The 15,879-nt window shown below is 38.5% G+C and overlaps 1 protein-coding gene across 9 annotated transcripts in view; it reads left to right on the top strand.

Moving 5' to 3' along the window:
* Positions 1–15,879, top strand: part of ATF7IP (activating transcription factor 7 interacting protein) — a 108,389-nt gene that overhangs the window by 23,730 nt on the left and 68,780 nt on the right. The window contains exon 1 of one of the 9 annotated variants that reach the window (XM_069773790.1): positions 4,428–4,713. The exons of the other annotated variants lie outside the window; for them this stretch is intronic. The gene's annotated coding sequence lies outside the window, so the exon portion shown is untranslated. Of the gene's footprint in view, positions 1–4,427; positions 4,714–15,879 lie in introns of those variants that run through there. 9 annotated transcript variants of the gene reach the window in all.

Below are 15,879 nucleotides of genomic sequence, written 5' to 3'. Positions count from 1 at the left end.
AAGAGTAGTGATTGTTTCTAACAAAGAACTAGCATTTAACAAGGATATTGGAACAACAACCTACAGAATAATGAAAGCACTTTACTGATGCAAACCTGATAAACTGGCTGATACTTGAGCTGAACATTATTTATCCCTTAACACTGACAGTGCTATTTGCTTGTATGCAAAATCTGACCAGTTTTTAATATGTAAGCTCAGTTTGGGGTTTTGTTTGTTTTTTTTTTTTTAATCTGAAGTCTGTTAATGAAAGCAGCATGTATCCCTGACTTATTAGTCCCTGTTTGCTGCCGACTTTCCCTGGAGAAAGACTGAAGCACTTTGGTGATCAGTGCTGTAGTTATGGCAAATGGAAAAGAAACTTTTCTTCCCAAACAGCTGTGGTAATTAACTATTCTGTTCAAAGCAGCTTATGTAGTAGTTTGAAAATTATTGATAAGATCTTTTTCTTCACACATTGAAGGATTGCTGCGATAACTGCTGTAGCTTCTGCATCACTTGGGAAGGCTATCATACTGTTAGCAGCAGTTTCCTCTTTGAGAATTGTGCACTTTGAAAACAAGATGGTGAAACCCATCAAGCTGCCCAACAAGCTGAAACCAGGACAGATGGAAATTCTCAGGATTTGTTGACCATTTAAAAAAAATACATTAGTAGCTGTGTCCAAACTTTTAGCTTCAATTGGTTCCGAATAATTAAGTCAACTTACAATTGTTTGAGTTTTGAGAAGAAACCATTTGGGTGTCCAGCGCTGCTTTCATGATCGTTAAGAAGGCTGGTCCAGATGAAGTGTCTGCACAGGTACTGAAGTCAGTGAGCACTGAACCTGACTCAATACTGTGAACCTGAACATACAATACTAGTATGCTGAGATGTGGAGCCTAGTGCTTTGACACTTTAACATACACGGACTAGGTCTACCCAAAACCACAATGACCAGATGTAATTCTAAAATTATAAGGTATCTCTAACATGAAAGGCCAAATGCATAAAATGGCAGTATCTACTTCCCAGGCCTCTTTTGCATTATGCTGTACCATGTGACTAGTCAAACACTTATATGCAAATATACTGTGGTCTGGGTATAATGTTAAGAGATTTCACTAAACTTTTGCATCTGGGTACCAGTTGTGGAAGTGAGAAGGTTTCTGTGGACACCAAACTAAGCAGATACTTTCTAAGCTTTATAGCTTTCTCAAAGAATTGCTTCTTGATTTGCAATACGGTTTTAAGTTCCAAGGAATAGAGGTGGTTTATATATAAAGCATTTTCAAGTTGAGGGTAACTTACAGCTGGATTTCAGTCTTCCTATTTAAGATTCACAAGTAGATTGTCATGTTCTGACAGAACATGACAATGTCTTGTATTTTACAAAAGATGAAAAGCAGCAGCTTGTTTTCTGCTACCTATTAAGCAGGTGTTTTATTTCATGAATCACTTCATTACTGTGCATCAAATCATTTATTTCTTTGGGAGATCAGTCACCAGATTAAGTGTTACATAATTGGAAATACATAGTTGGAAGTACAGTATTCCATATGGGTGGTTTCTCAAGGTCAGTCAAGAGGTGAAGTGATTTGATTTTTTAATTTTTATTGAAAACATCATGAAATTCCTTTAACTCTGTTTTGGAAAGGTAGGGGACCATGACACCTTCAAGATTCGAATGCAAAATCTTTTTCTAAGCTCTTCTGAGCTATTATTGTAGAAATCAGATGGAAAAAAAAGTCTTATTGGAGTAAAAATCTGGAAGTGATACTGATTTGCTGAAGAGCTCTTCACCTCAGTCCTTTTTAGAGGTTAAATAAGCCTTCCTTTATGCACCCATGTACTGTGCCCTTTAGTGAAGCACAAGGATAATTTTGAATTGGGCTTTGCTTTTGATGTATTAAATGTATAAAGAAAATGACATTTTAGGGGTTTGGGTCCCTTAAAAGTATACCACAAAGTATTAGTTTTATTACATGGCTTAGGTAGTCCCCAAGAGACTTTCTCTACAGCAGTGAAGCCATTTGTTGGTAGCTTGGAGAAAGGAAGGACGCATTTGCTGTGAGTTTCCTACACTTCTGGAATTTAGCACTGGTTAGTTTTCAAGGATAGGATTCACTTCACAGGCATAGTCATGTAGAGCCATTTTAGATGCTCTAGGATGTGGCTTCTGCATCTCAGCAGGGCAGATGGGCACTGGTCTCCTCTAGGTCTTGTGTTACATCTGCTAGCTTCATGCAGATTATAGAGCATCAAAACCAGCACTAGTTGCCTGTACTTAAGCTACTGAATCTCATTCTGTGTGTTCCTAAGTTCCTTGAACTTTCATGTTTACCACAGCTTACTGTAACCTCTGTCTCTGCATCCTGTTGTCCTTAAAGTTGGAAGCTCTGAGCACTTCGGAACTCTTCAAGTAAAACATGGCATTGTGCTTTGCTTAAACTAAGATGCATGTGTTTGGATAATGGAGCACAAATAGTTCTGTTTTTCCCCATCAAAATATACCACTTTCTCTGTTCTGGGCTCTCATATCAAATCATTCAAATTTATAGGAAATGGATTCTAGAAGCACTGTCTAAAATTTTTGGTGATTGATATTTTCTAGAAACTGCTTTCATAGAAGAAGCATTCTAATCCTCAGCAAAAATGCTGAAGCACTGAACTAGATCTTTTTGCTTTGGTTATTTGGGGGTTTTGGTCATGCTTATTTCAATATCCTTCTGAAAAAAAGACTACACAAACAGCGGCATTTGGAATGAACTTGTAAGTTGTGGAATTTTCTTAGAAGTAATGAATATATTAATGAAAACTTCCACCCTTCAAAATGAATTCAATATCTGAATAACATTCATAAATAATGGGGAAGTCCTTTACTTAGTAAAGTATGTCTTGCACAGTGTTATAATGGCCCTAAGATCAAGAATTAAACCCAGGATATTCAGAATCAATGTTAAGCTTCACAGAAAATCATGCCGGATCATAGGAAGTCATAATTTGACAGTCATCTAACCTTACTTTTTCCCTCAAATAATACTGAGTAATCTTACAAGAAAAATATTTCATGTGGTTTTGTTCCAAAATTGTATGAAGTGTATTTTCAGATGTATTAGAAATCTTTCTCTCATTCTTTATCTTACTTGAAAAGCAATGATCTTGTGAGGTGTAGATTTTAAGATTATGAAATACATTCTGTATCCATTGTGAAGTTGAAATGTATTGTCGTCTTAAAAAAGCATAAACTGGATAAAAGCTGTCTATAAAAAATAAATTTATTTGCTTTTGTATTTACTTACATGTGTTACTGAATCTTTCACTTGCACCTGCTGGCTAGCTGAAGCTTTTTTCCTAAGAAAATGCAAGAGGCAAGACTCTTCTAGATCCCTTTGTTGCTATTCCTGACCTTTGGCAGTAGAGTTTGCAGAAAAATACTCATCTCTGTATCTCACTTTACAGTCAAGAAAAACTGGGGCAGGGCATAATGCAGAATTGACAGGGCTAAATTTTTGATCAGTAGTGGAACTGAAATGTAAACAACATCATCTTCAGCACCAGTCTGGTGCTTTATTCTCCAGATCATAGTATCTTGTGCTAAAGGTAATGACACATCCTCCTTCATGATCTGTCATTGTGCCTGTGCATGCACACACAAACACATGTGTACTATGGGTAGAAAACAAGTATTAGAGTAATCCCAAAGTTTTATTTTGGGGTTGTCCCCACCCCCCCTGCAATTTTATGTGATTGAGAGGAACAGTAATTTGGCAGCTTTTTTTGGCCAAAGCCATATGTATCCATGGGGATACACATGTGTTGTCCTGCTAGGAGAGAGGCAGACCTTGCCCTGAAACTCCAGTTGTCGAGCAAGGCGTAGAGGATTTGTTGCAACTACATTCTTGTCCCAAACGCTTCTGTTTTGTTCTCTCCCTTTTTTGCTTTCAGTGCTTCACTGCTTTTATAGACTGGTACATCTTTGCTAGTGAAGTTCCGCTCTTGGCATATGGAGACTTTGGAATCTCCAGGCCTTTGGCCTTCACTGTACCTCTGCCTCTGGATCTAGTGTAAATCTTCACACGTCCCCTCAGACTGACAGATGTTGAGAATGTATCTGACTCTACTCAGAGCTGAATTCAGTATGTATGCTGTCTGCTTCATCTCACCTTCACTGCCTGGATAACCTGAATGATTATGAACTTTGCAGTATTATGAATCTTTGTGAGAAATCAAAGCCCTTCCTATGGAACCTCAAATTTGAAGAAATCTTGAACAGAGAAGCTGAAAAAGCCACATTCTCAAAAGCAGAGAGCGGTTTCCAGAAAAAGATGATCTTGCAAGATCTGAGCATTTTGACTTAATTTTTGGTGAGACTGCCTCTATGCCTAGCAGTCCTGGTTTTGGCTGGGATAGAATTAATTTTCCTTCTAGTAGCTGGTATAGTGTTATGGTTTGCATTCAGTATGAGAAGAACATTGATAACACACTGATGTTTTCAGTTGTTGCTAAGTAATGTTTAGTCTAAAGTCAAGGATTTTTCAGCTTCTCATGCCCAGCTAGCAAGAAGGCTGGAGGGGCACAAGAAGTTGGGAGGGGACACAGCCAGGACAGCTGACCCAAACTGGCCAAAGGGGTATTCTATGCCATGTGACATCGTGCCCAGTATATAAACTGGGGACAGTTGGCCTGCGGGGACTGCTGCTGCAGGACTAACTGGGCATTGGTCGGCGAATGGTGAGCAATTGCATTGTGCATCACTTGTTTTGTATATTCCATCCAATCCTTTTGTTGTTATTATTATCATTTTATTATTGTTCTTATTATCATTATTAGGTTTTTTTCTGTTCTGTTAAACTGTTCTTCTTGTCTCACCCCATGAGTTTTACCTTTTTTCTTCTGATTCTTTCCCCCATCCCACTGGATGGTGGGAAAGTGAGTGAGTGGCTGTGTGGTGCTTAGTTGCTGGTTGGGGTTAAACCATGAGACTAGCCTGGTTATTGATTCTCTTTCTGGAAACTGAGACTTCTAGTAGGGAAGGAAGCCTGATGAACAAAATAGTTCCTTTTCCAGAATACCCTTTGGTGCCAAATGTTGTGGGTTTTTTTAGGGTTCTGTTCATGGCATGAGAGACCATTACTTCCTTAGGTGCTTCCATGCAGCATTCTGACTGTTCCACTACCCGTATGACTTTGAGGCAGAGAAATGGATCACACTCATATAGTTTTTTGATACCTGCCTTAAGACGTGTTTCAGATGTTCTTCAGGGTTACACTCAAGGATATCCTCTAGGATGGTCAGATTAAGGACAGGTGTCACTCCCAAGCAAATGGTGTGGAGGGGATTATGAGATACTGTTTCAGACACAAAGAAACTGCCTTTCTCTCCCACATGAGAGAGAATTAGCTTCAGCCTGTCTTGTCCCGTTTCATAACTGTCAGTAGCACCTTCCTCGGCCAGAATCGAAGAGGCAACCATGTGTTACCAAGGCATACACACGTATCTATTTCAAGCCTTTAGACAGATTTCCTTACTTCAAGGTAATTCTGATACGTATATGGAGTTGTTCCCTGTTACTGTGCAGGTGCACGCATTTTCTGGACAATGCCAGAGGCAAGGCCTGCTCCTGCTATCCTCAGTCAATGTAGGAGAGCAGATTGTTTTTTACAGCAGACAGGTGATTTGGGTTCGTTGCCTTATCACAGGAGTGGCACAAGCACCATGCTTCTTATTCAAAAGTAGATCAGCTTGCTGGTACTTCTGCCTTGTTCTCTTAGCTTAGATACTGGGAAGCTTTTGGCAACAGAATGGACAAAAAAATAATAGGGTATGTTCCAGGATGAAATTTTTGGTGTGCTGCTGTGATAGATCTCATCCCTCATAATTTCTCTATTTTTCTCAAACTACTTGGTAAGCCAAAGCAAGTTGAGTTATCCACACTGTTTAAAAAAATATATATTAACTGCTGTGTTACATGTCTGCCTATCAAAGGTCAGTTCTTCTCTACATGCTGTTGAATTGCTTTTGTGTATTTAACCAATCTATTTCCTCTGCTCTAGTTGTGATGGCTTAGTGAGATGTAAACATAGTCTCTGCCCTAACAGTTTTGCAGCTTGAGTCCAAATCTTTAGATGAAGTCTTTTTTTTGTGTGGCTGTTTGTTTGAGGGGGAGGGAGAGTTACGGTGGGCATTTATGTAGTTCATATTGTGTTTTCACTGAGCGAAATCTCTAAGGAATTATTCTAAATTTTCTTCTTGGTCACAGTACTTAATCTTATTTGGAAGGTTTCTCTTAATTTTTTTTTGAGCATTAGTTTCAAGTGCTGAGGCATCTGTAAATATATTTGATGTGAGAGGAGTCTTAATTTTTATGTGTGCTGAACCAAGACTTTATGGAAGTTTTCTCAACTGTTGGTTTTCATTACCAAAAAACCCACAAACATTGCATCTGTCCAAGAACTGTTCAGTTGAAAATTTTATTTTGCCAAAGCTTGCAGAGGTGAATCAGTTAAGGATGGTCACAGCTTTTCTGTTCAATGAAAGCTGAATCTATTCTCTAGAGTGTGCCTGTCATTAAATGTTTTTTCAGGGCAGGTCTTTGGAATTAGGTTAAATATCAAATGTCTAAAGAAAATACTGTGATGGGTAGAACAGATGATTCTTTTCAGAACCTGCCCATATAGCGTTCTGAAAGTGTTCCACTGGTGCAGTGAGGTGATTGTGGACTTCTTCAAACATAAATTTGCAACTATTTTGAAAAGTTTTATCAGTAGTTGAAATTCCTTGAGATGCAGATTTTTACCATCTCTGCCTTCATTTGACTTCCCAGCAGTCTTAAAGGAAGACAGAGGTCGCTGATGGAGCTGGGATGGCTTGGTTTGGGACAGCTGGTGTATTCACTGTTGTTCAGCTGTACAGATTTTTTTTCTTGCTTGACAGCTTTCTGAATTTTTCTGGTTTGCAGTGACACTTCAAGACAAAACTTTTGCTAGTTTTGGTTTATCATTAAATACCTCATAATGTTGAACAGCTAAGACATCTTTGTGGCAGTAAAATTGCCCTGGTGAGCCAAAAGCGTGGGTTTTTTTTAAATCATTTGCTGTTGAGCATGGGGAAGGGGGGTGCACAGCTGGATGTACAGGGAGGAAGAAGTTGAGTTCAGAGTTTTGAGTATGTAGGCATACAAGATAGAAAATGCATCTAGAACAGCGTAGCTTAAGGAGCTTCATAGATAGGTAGACACACACCCCACCACCACACCACCATCCCCCCCATCATCTGATGGTAGACTACATAAGCCACTGATAGTTATGGCTTGAGAAGACTGAAAATGAACTGGAAATAATCTAAGCTGTGATTTCAACATTTTGCATCAACACTGCTGAAGCAGCCCTTTTAACTTCCTGGTTCTAGCTATTTGTTCCTAGCCTTTGCCATCTTGTTCATTATGTTGGCACAGCAAGGACCTAGATCAGAAAACTGATCTGAAGGGCTCCTAGGGAGGAAGCTGGTTCACTGGCCCACTGTGCTGTGTTTCACAAACTGTTCTGCCAACATAGTAGAAACAGAATAATGTGGAAGTGAGGGGCTGAGGAACGTGTGTAGGATTTGTCACTGCAAAAATGCACATTGATCCTTTACTTCAACGTCAAAAATCCTGTAAATACGTGTGGTAATTGTAGAACAGAAGTTTTGATGGCTTCAGTGAAGGAGCATATTTTACAAGGACAGAGAAAAATGAAGAATTCTTTGTTTCCAAGGGCATTACATAATCTTTGTGTGTTAAAGTTTTGCTTTTGGTTTGGAGGGAGTTCGAGTCTAATCTCTCTTACTGAATTTGGAAAGTATTCTTATTATGTTGGCTTTACAGAAAGCTATGTCTCTGTAGAATAACACTGAGAAAGTTCTAGAAATGTGTGGAAGTTGTGGTGTAATGTGAGGTGGTTCTTTCTCACGCTGTCATTTAGTCTGACTGAATAAACACCCTTCTATTTTCAAGTCTAACTTCTGTTGAAGTGCTTCCTGCCTTAGGTCTGTCTTCCTTTTCATTTCCTCAGCTTACTCAAATACAGTGCAGAAGATGAAGAAAGCCACAAACAGAGAAGCAAACTAGATTTTATCTTTTCTTAAATTTGAGCATGTAGATGATCGCCCCCCCCCCCCCTTTTTTTTTTTTCTTGGAGAAGTCTCAGGTCCTCTAAAGAGTTCAGCCTGGAGCAGGATTTTTTTTCAACCTTTTTAAGGAAGATCTTCCAAGAAGGGCTGGGAGACCCTCTGTTGTAAAACCTCTTCTGCTTAAAAGAGAAGTGACTCTTCCTTGGCTGGATAAGAGTGGAAAGATGGAAGAAATTGAACCAACTGAAACAGTTACTCAGCTCTTCTGAAGCTACTGTGGCAGTAAGAGGTTGGCCAACAGGATTCTGAGACAGAGTAAGAGGCTCTAAAGCTCATTGCTCGCTCTTCCTTCCAACCTTCATCATCTTTGTACGGTTTCAAAGTGAACCAGAGTTGTGTCATGCCAGCAATGTCAGCCTAGTTTCATCTCAGTTGAGAAAGAACTCTGATGGCTAGTTTTGTATCTCATGGTACTCTGGTTGTAGGCTAAACACACTCTGTGACAAAGGATCTCCACTGAACCAGGCAGAGGTGTCTAGGAGGCCCCTTGTGAAGTCAGTATTTCAAACATGCATAAGCCTTCGAGTTAAAAAGACTGCTTGAAAGGATAAACCCAGAGTCCTGCCGTCAGGACTCCTATCTCAAATTCTGCTCTACACAATAAAAAGAATCTGGAAAGATTAAATTTGGATCTTGCTGTGAAGCAAAAAATACGCAGTCCCAGCAAAAAGAATAGCAAAAAGGATTGTCCCTTTCTTCAACTACTCTGAGATGGAGAGTGAGAAAATCCATCAAAGTCTGATTGACAAACTCAGAAAAACAGCGAAGGAAGCAGTTTTCTGTCATTGTCATGAGGATTTTGCTAAAACATGCTAAGCAGAATCTGTTTCTCTCTATTAGCATTTTGGAGAGAATATCCTAGTACTGTCCATCAGAAGGTGTAACTACCTCCAGTTCTGATGTAGTTCCAGAGAGAAAGTTACTTGGCAGGAGAGGTGTTGTCCCTATCAAACTATTCAGTATTAAAAAACAACAAAACAACTTCAGTTAAGGAACTCTCTACAAAAGAGGAAAAACATACTACTCATCCAATCTGAGGTGGAATCCTTATTCAGTATTATTCTTTTTAGATTAAAAAAATTTCACGTTTGGGATGAAGGCTTCTTCCAGGCAAAAATGAAAGACTGCTAGGTATTATAATTATACCGTTCATTCAAAATAAGATTCTTTATCCTTCTGTAAGATGGATATGCTGATACAGAAAGAAGACCTATTGCCAAACTACCTCATAAACAATAAAAAAGTGGTGTTTTTCTTTTTTCAAGGGTTACTGTGATTTATGCTATTATAGCCGCATTTACTGTTACAACCACTTCATTTGTTGGACCAATACTAGCATAGATTAATAATCCAGTATTTGCTAAAAGGTGGGGAAAAATTTAATCGTTAATCTAGGCTCAAAGCCAGAAAAGAATCCTCGGGTTCTGTATTTGTAGTCAACTCAATTTTACAACCGTTCACTCCCATTACGGTACCTATAAGGCCTTGCCATTTGAGGAGAACTACTATGAGCATTTTAGGAGGTTGGCAGTATTGGTGATTAACATCTTAATGCCATCCTTTTGGATGGCTTCTTTTTGAAGTGTTTTTTGGAATAAAAATGTCACAACTATAAAGTAGAATGTTCTGTTAACAGTTTTCTCATAGATGTGCATGCGGGGTGTCTTTTAACACTATCCTGGCACACTCAGTCTTGAATACTCATGGAAGACTTCACAGAAATTTGCCTTATTTCAAGGGAGAAAAATAGAACGTATAGGGAACATTTGTCCTCTCAAAACAAATAGTTTTTTAAAATGTCCCTTCAAGGATCAATAGTTTCTTATGCACACAGTTTTCACTGGAGCTGTACAAGATTTTAAAGCAGCTAGTAACAGCTTCCAAAGAAAATTGATTAGAAGGATTCTCAGGAGGTTATCCAGTTGAATAGCTTCTGCTACCCTTTCCTCAGTGTTCTATTATTTAGAGAAATTCTTCCCCAGGAAGGTCCCATGGTGATGAATGAATATGACCTGGTTAATATTCACCTTTTGGGTACATAAATAAGATAGTTTTATAGTAAAAAATGCAAACTTGGAGAGAGATGGTCACATAGAGAATTGTCAGGAGAGTCTGGAGTTACTCTGCAAAATGATCAGGAAACAGCTCAGCTATGTTATGTGCCAGCACGCAAAGAAAGGATGTATATTGGTGTCTTCAGTCATTCAAAGAGAAATTTAGCCTTTGGTTTTTAGGATAACGTGAAACTGAAGTCCTTTCTTTACAGGAAGCAAGCAAACAAACGTTGTGGCTTGGTGGTTTACCAGGCAAAAGTCAGCCTGTGGAGGAGCTACATTTAGAATATTCCTTTTGATATTAAAGGTTTCTGACTAGAACCGTTCTGGAGGTTGAGCTATTACAGCTAAACTTAAATCATCAAAATTTAAGAGAGCTTTACTTTGAGGCTTTTATACCATTTGTTAGTGGAGGCTTTGCTGAGTAAAATTCATACTGTCTGCTTCTGGTGTCTAACTCTAGGTGGCAGTTGGGAAGTTTTCTAGACAAGAAAAATGGACATTTATTGCAGGTGATTGCTCTGAGTGACTCTGTGTGGATGCATTTTTCTCCATACAATTTTCTGTGGAGTTTGGGAAGGCAAGCAGTCTAAAATAGCTGTATAAATTCTTCATGTGTTTCTGCGTTTGTGATTATGGTGCTCCTGGACTGTTGCTTCATCAACTGCTTTTCTCCCTCCCACAATGGTAAAATTAAAGATGTTTTTTGTAGAGCTATTTTGAGCTCTTCAGACAGCAGTTTGGAGGAGTCTTTTACAGACCAAGTATTAGCCACTACTGAAAGTGCTGGCAGTATCACTATAGCTTGGCCATTGTTTTTTAGGTCCAGGCTCAAAAACTTTTTATGGACTGTTCTGGCACATTCATTGACAAATAATATATTGGTTAAGCTAAACTTGCAGCCTTTTTTTCTCTTTTTTGGTACTGTATGCTACTGTGAATGCTAGTTTGATGTTTTATGCAGACTATCAATGCTTCATGAATTTGTAATGTTGTCGTCTTTATTTTTAAAGATTTGCAGTAAGAAGTGTGTTTTGCTTTTGTTTACTTCCATCCTTTCCACTTAGGAATGCAACTTGGGCATTGGAGGTGGCTCTAGACCCGCTCTTTCTGAGTAGAAGGAGTCATGGGTCCTAGGAGGATCGTATCTCTAGATATATTTCTCTAGTTCACTAGGCTAGTATCTATGATCTCACCTAAAGTCAGCCATCAACAAAATGTTGATGGCTGACTTCTTCTGTCCAAAAGTTCACTGCCAGCTACCACACACAGTTGATGGTGTTGAGTTACTGCAAGCTGGGATCGATAGCTGTCTTTGAAAATAATTCCATAGGGGAAAAAAAACCCCAAACTATCATCCTAGACATGAAGTTTAAAGCCAGGAATGCCTTCTTGAGTGTTTCTTCTGCATCCTGCATAACTGCAAGCCTCATTGGGGTAATCAGTGAAGAACCTCTTAAGACATAAATATTTCTGGAAGTGTAAGTTGATCTCATTTGAGGCCTGTAGCTTCATAGTCTAAAAGGCAGAGGTCTTCATTTATCAGATGGAACATCTCTGCAGTCTTCCTTTTTATTTTGCATTTGTGTCCTCTAAGAAACCTAGCCTGAGAAAACCTGCAGCCTACTGTGTTCAAGAGGACTGTCAAGAGGACATTTTGCATATAATTTTTTTTTTACTTTCTTCTTCAAGGACCTTTCTCTAAGAAACTGAGGAAACACAAAGATGGATTCTTTCTTGGTCATGGAGAAGAGATGGCTTCAGACTACCAGTTTTAATTTCATTTTCTTTTTTTTAGAAGTCCACGTTCCTCTGTAATATTAACAACAAGCTGTAATTCATAAAAAATATTTCAGATTCCTAGTACTAGTGTTTTGCTACAGGTATGGCTGTTGACATTTGGTCATCCTGCAACACAAAAGATAAATGCAAGCTACTTGGCAGCTAGAGCACTTTGTTCATAGAGACTTGTGATTGAAAGGTTAATCCAAGTGACATCACCATTTTAAGTAACCAGCTTTCTTTGAATAATTTTAGTGATCTTTATGGTTTACTAATCACAGAAATCCAGTCTTCAAAGGGACCTGTGTCAATAAGAATTTGCAATAAAAATGACTAACGGAAGGGAAGCTTTTTAATAAAGAGGTATTGGCAGAAGTATACATAAGATTTGTTGCATGCATGCAGCATGCCAGACTTCAGAAGTCCTCTGCAAAAGTACCTCTATGCAAAAAATTTTTTAGAGTGAATTGTATCTAGACCAGAGACAGTGTTATAATGTCAGCTGCAAGCATCTCGTCAAACCCTCACTTGTCAAACGGGTGAAAAAATAATGCATGTAACATATCTATCCTTCACCCTTATGAAGGCATTTGGAAAGAATGCTTCCAGGTGGAGATGGGCAATCTAGCTATATGATCTTTTAAAATCATGGAATTTTGTTTTCCCTGAAGGTGCTTAAGAATGCTCTGAGAAGTAAGGCCATCTAATTGGTCAGCCAGGCAATTCCGCTTTCCCATGAGAGAGTTCAGGTACTGACAGCGTAACAGCAGTGGGTTTTATATATTCATAAAAAGGGAAGAGCCAAGTCCTTGTGCTTTCAGAGCCATTATGGGATTTTGAAGCAAGGTAGAGTTCTAAGACTGGTATTTTCAGGGGGTTGTCCAGAAATTACTCTAAAACATCTCTTTCCTTGAAGACTACGTTCACATATGCCTCTCGATACAGAAGATCCTGAAACAAAAGAAATGTCATAATAGACTAAAAATTGGTCATGCAGTTTCTGTACACACAAACTTATCAGTTCATTCTCAGTGTCTCTCTCGTTGATGTGGTCTGGCAGCGTATCACCCAGAAGGTTCTACTGTAAGTCCTGAACTAGACTTACTTAGATAAGAAACAAAAATGGAAACCCTCTTTCTCCACAGTGTTTCCTTTGTCAATCTCATACTGCTTCGAAATCTTCTATGACTTTCATTTTCGATAGTGATACAAAACTCTAGTTGACTCCTTTTTACTAAGATTCATATTGCAGGGTGAGAAAGTGCAATATCTGGATTACTTTTATCTAAAATTTTTTTACTGTGTCCTTGAGACATCTGTGTAAGATTAGTCAGGTTTGTTGTCTCCTATTTCAAATGGTTAACTAAGCACTTGCTTTTATCCCTGATCAGTTTAAGCCTATGATTTGAAGAGCTGTTGTCTGAAGTGCTTGCATGATTCCACTTATTTAGTATTTCATAAAAATATAGCCATTTACAGTTTTCATCCCAAGACCTTATACCTAATTATTAGAATTTCATCCTCTCCTCTTTCTTCTTCAATCCTTCCTCAACCCAACGGGAAATGTCACAGCATATAGTTCACATAACAGAACCCTTACTACAAGACAATTGGGAATGCTTCTTAATGCTTAAATGCTACTTAATAAGGTCAGGAGAGAGTTTATGAGAATGGGACTCTATGTATGAACATGGATGAAACTATATAGGATGGTGCTGCATAGCAGTGGTGGTGCTTATTCTGCTAGAGTTCTGGAAAAGTCATTGCCTCTTTTGAATACTGTTACCACATTCAAAGTGTGCAGAGTAACCATGTGGGGCATAGGATGCTGTCCTGTAAGGCACTGTTTGGTAGGAAGCCCCTCTGGGTTAGATGACAATCTGTGTGGGCAGTCTCTCAAGGAGCAGTTACCTCATAGCAATATTATCCACAGAAATACACTGACTGCATGGATTTTTGCAGTCTGTTTTCTTTTCCTGCCATTGTGGAATCTGCTGCTTGATGTCTGCATATTGGTAGGGTCACTGAAGGTTGTTTAGACTGGTCCTTTTTTGGTAAGAGGGAAGGACAACATGTATAGGCTCCTGTGTTATATTCTTTGACTGAGAGGGTGCAATCTCATTTATGAAGTGTACGTATTCCAAGAGTAGAATAAATCTAGATAATATGCTAACTCCTCTATGGTTTGAATTTTTTATTACTGTTGTTACTATGAAAGTCTTTACTTTCTGTTCTTGCTTACCTTAAGTGGAGAAACTAGAAATCAGAAAAGGCAAGACAGCTGCTGAAACTGAGTGGGGTTTCTGCAGCACTATGATGGCTGTTTCTTGCTCCATACAAATATTCTAAGATATTTTATCTGCAGAAGATACACATAGATATTTAGAAAAGCATAGGAGAAAAGAGGCTTTTCCCTCTCTCTCGCCCCCCCCCCCAATTTTTGATGGCTTAGTGTGCAGACTTGGGGAAAGAAGTCTTTATGGGAGAGGATCACCAAAACAGGATTGTATAGGCAGATTCCCATACATAAAGAAAAAGCACTCATTGGTCCCTGTAAAATCTACTTGATTGCATTTCATAAAACAGTTGTGAAAAGCTCACTTTTTCATTTGGTATCTGATGTTATGCAATCAGTGCATTACAGGTCTTTGGAAAAGAAGAGGAACAAGATGGAGATTATTAAAAGACCATTAGGTTCCAATGAATACTCCCAAATGGCAAATGTCAAAATGGAGATGAAACTAAGAGATGTTGCTTAGCAACTGTGGTAGTCTCTGGTGGCCACAGATGAATACAGTGAGTGTTTACAGCAGCACTGCTGCTGTAAAGTGAGCCTGTCTGAAGAAGGATGTCTAAAGAAGCTAATTTTCCTCATGAAATTTAATAATGATTTCTTCCTTGTTCTGGTGAATCTTCAAACTACCTTTGTCAGGGATGGGAAACAACAACTGGCAATAAAACTGATTTTGCAAGTTGATGTTTTCCTAGTGGTAAACAACACTTTCTAACAGATATTTTGGTATTATATTTTGTATTGTAGTACCAATAAGCTCTTGTATTTCTGCTCCTTGACTTGTCTTCAGAATTTGAGGCAGGATTATACTGGTTTAGTTGTGCCTAGTCTATAGTAGCAGAACTGGGAGAAAAAAATATTTCATTGTATCTGGGGATAAATTGCTTTCAATTATTTTTTTCTTGTTATGTCCGCCCCAATATCCTCTGTGCCTTACAATGCTCCCTGCTGTGCATTTATTCACTGTATTGTGCATTCTTAGAGAACTTCTGCAAACCCTACTGGCAGCAGCTCCATTTTTTCTTTCCTTCACTTAAAGATTTCCTAGTGCAAATATATTTTGAAATCTAGCTTCCTAGTTATGCAACTTGTGAACTGTTTTGAATGTTCTTCTGAAATGAAATTTTGCAGGTGGAAGACTAAGATGAATAAATGGGATGTGAAGGTTGAAACCTATGTGTGAAAGCACAGTCTAAATTTGTGGAAATTCTAACAGTACTCATTTTAACCAACAAGTTTTGTAGATGTGAGGTTCTGAATCAAAAATGCATTCCATCGCTTTGCACTTTAAGTTTATCCTGATGTTTTCACTTGAATTATTTGAATTTAAAAAAAAAAAAAAGACACCCAAAGAAGTGCTGTGTTTTTGACAGGCGCTTTAAAGTCTCTGTCAGTTGCTCGGTGTCCCCTAGTCTGGACTTCTGAAAATAACCTTCCCCTTCTAAAATGGGATCTTTAAGCCTTGCAGCATACCTTGCCCTTAAAACAATGATTTTGTAATGTAGGGTATTCATAAATACAAATTCTGATGCCTATCTTCTTTTTTTCATTACTTCTGCTTCACCCTTAAGTATTAAATCCACTGTCTTTATTTGCATC

The sequence above is a fragment of the Haliaeetus albicilla genome, chromosome 28, assembly GCF_947461875.1.
Source record: "Haliaeetus albicilla chromosome 28, bHalAlb1.1, whole genome shotgun sequence".
Taxonomy (NCBI): domain Eukaryota; kingdom Metazoa; phylum Chordata; class Aves; order Accipitriformes; family Accipitridae; genus Haliaeetus; species Haliaeetus albicilla.
Note: the sequence above shows the minus strand (reverse complement) of the source record. Positions and strands in the feature narration are given on the sequence as shown.